Source organism: Oratosquilla oratoria, chromosome 9 (genome assembly GCF_046742065.1).
Source record: "Oratosquilla oratoria isolate Oo_2021 chromosome 9, ASM4674206v1, whole genome shotgun sequence".
Taxonomy (NCBI): domain Eukaryota; kingdom Metazoa; phylum Arthropoda; class Malacostraca; order Stomatopoda; family Squillidae; genus Oratosquilla; species Oratosquilla oratoria.
This window is the reverse complement of record NC_134785.1, coordinates 39750592-39753091: the sequence shown is the minus strand read 5'-3', so window position 1 is coordinate 39753091 and position 2500 is coordinate 39750592. Positions and strand designations below refer to the sequence as shown.

Below are 2500 nucleotides of genomic sequence, written 5' to 3'. Positions count from 1 at the left end.
TGCAAATATAAAAAAAAAAAAATAAATAAAACAAACAAAATATTCCTAAATATATATATATATATATATATATATATATATATATATATATATATATATAGATATATATATATATATATATATATATATATCACTGTAAATAAACAGGGTAAGTGAATAAATGGATAAATAAATGAGTAAATTAAGTAATAAAGATAAATCGATGAATTAATGAAAATAGATAAACTAATCAATGAAAATAAATGAGTTAATGAATTGATCAAACATATAGATAGGTAAATAAATGAATAAATGGATTAATGAAAATAAATAAATTCATATATAAACAAATAAAGGTAAAAAGTAATCAAATACTAAGCTCATGTAAAGATGAATGGAGATTTAGTCCTGACATAAAAACGACAGCAAGTGCAAGTAGTTCGTCTGCGCGGATAAGTGTGTGTTACGAGGGCAGTGACTACCTGAGAACTAATTGGAAACACTTTCGGGTAATGATCGAAAGTCATTAGAACAAATGAGCACCCAAAGCAGTGCGCCTCTATTTAGCATGTGCTACTAATGGCAGATTTGTGTCCTGCTAGAGTCAAATGTGGCAGGTTGATAGAAATAAATAAATAGATATATAAATAAATACTTAAATAAATAAATAGATAAATAAGAAGAAGAAGAGATTATGATAAAAAATATAAAAGAAAAATAATGTTGGAAGCACGGAAGAGGTCACGGTTGTCGGTAATAGAAATGTTGGCAGTGTCAGTGTCAACAAATAGTGAACATTATCATTGTCACCGAATACTGACCAAGTTACATCATCATTGTCAATAAATACAGACCAGATGACGTCATCACTATTGTCAATAAATACAGACCAGGTGATGTCATCACAATTGTCAGTGAATACTGACCAAGAGACGTTATCATTGTCAATAGATACTGACAAGGCGAGAGGCATGTCGTTCCAAGTACTATTGAGACTCCGACGATGACGATGATGACTCCGACGACAACATATGGAATTAATAAAAAATTGTGATTATTAGCTTGTAACTCACGGAAACTCCGGGCAATGCCTCGGCCAGCGCCACAAGAATGAGAGATCCCAAAACCGAATCATAATCGTCGAGTGTCCAAGTTCTTTGCCAACTTGCAGACCCAGTCGACGAAATGAGGGTGGTGGTGGTGATGGTAATGACAATGATGGTGGTGATGATTATGGTGATGGTGATGCTGCTGATGGTGATGACGATATCGATGCTACTCCTGCTGCTGCTGCTGCTGCTGCTGCTGCTGCTGCTGCTGCTGCTGATGATGATGATGATGATGATGATGATGATGACGACGACGACGACGATGACGACGACGCCCACCGCTAGTGCCTACCAATGAAGTGGCGATTCCCCCAGTCCATCCGTTGTGACTGGGTTATGTGATGTCGCCGTAGTTGTCTCCTCATCGCTTTTACTTGATGCAAAACATATTACAAGAGCGAATATATTCTCATCAACACTGTCTCCGCTCATAAAGGTATTATCCTTTTCCTCATTGGGATTTTCATTTTTCTCATCGAATACAATTTGCATTATTGGAATACATATAATTTTCTTTAATGCGACTCTACAATAAAAAAAAATCTATCATTGGAAAAGTTATTAAACCAATAGAATTCAGCATACCAGAAGCAATTTTTTTTATTCATCTATCTCTATTCAATTATCTATTAATTTACTTATTCATCTATGTATTCATATATTCACTTAACATATTCACTTATTCATTTATTCATATATTGAAAGGCGTTTTTGTTCCTAATATTGAAGATTTCCAAATTGTTGTGATTCACAATAGAGAGGTTGCATGCCCATAACTCACACCGATCACCTGTTTATTTGCACGCACACACGCACACACACACACACACACACACACACACACACACACACACACACACACACACACACACATACACACACACACAAAGTGACTGACGTCAACATCAACGGCTCATTCCTTTAATGGCAGTATCCACAGAGATCCACATGTTTTACAATCTGACTTCCTTTTAAAAGCCCACCCCCAGCTCCCGTAGCAGCAGAATGGGTGAGAGAGAGAGAGAGAGAGGAGGGGGGAATGACGAGAAAATCACTGACAAAATTCGAACACAAAAATTACTGATGGTGGAAAAAGTAAGATCTCTGAAATTGTAAAGGCAGAAGATCTCTCTCTCTCTCTCTCTCTCTCTCTTCTATACCTATCTCTCTCCTTCACTCTTTTTTCCTAATGTCAGAATGCCCTTTACCCTCCACACATACAAGTTTGTCTTTCTCAAAAGATAAAATGTCTCTCCTTATGGTTGATCTAATCCATGACACTTGAATAAATTCAATGTCCTGAAGATTATATGAACTGCATAATATGTAGTTTTGTAGTATGTAGAGATCAATATTCTTATTCAGTTTGAGTGTGGAAATGTGTAGTCCTCATCCTCCCAATCCCTAGAATC

The 2500-nt window shown here is 35.8% G+C and overlaps 1 protein-coding gene across 3 annotated transcripts in view; it reads right to left on the bottom strand.

The window, feature by feature from the left end:
* IA-2 (tyrosine phosphatase IA-2) overlaps window positions 1–2500 on the bottom strand; it is a 737060-nt gene that overhangs the window by 723104 nt on the left and 11456 nt on the right. The window lies entirely within an intron of this gene.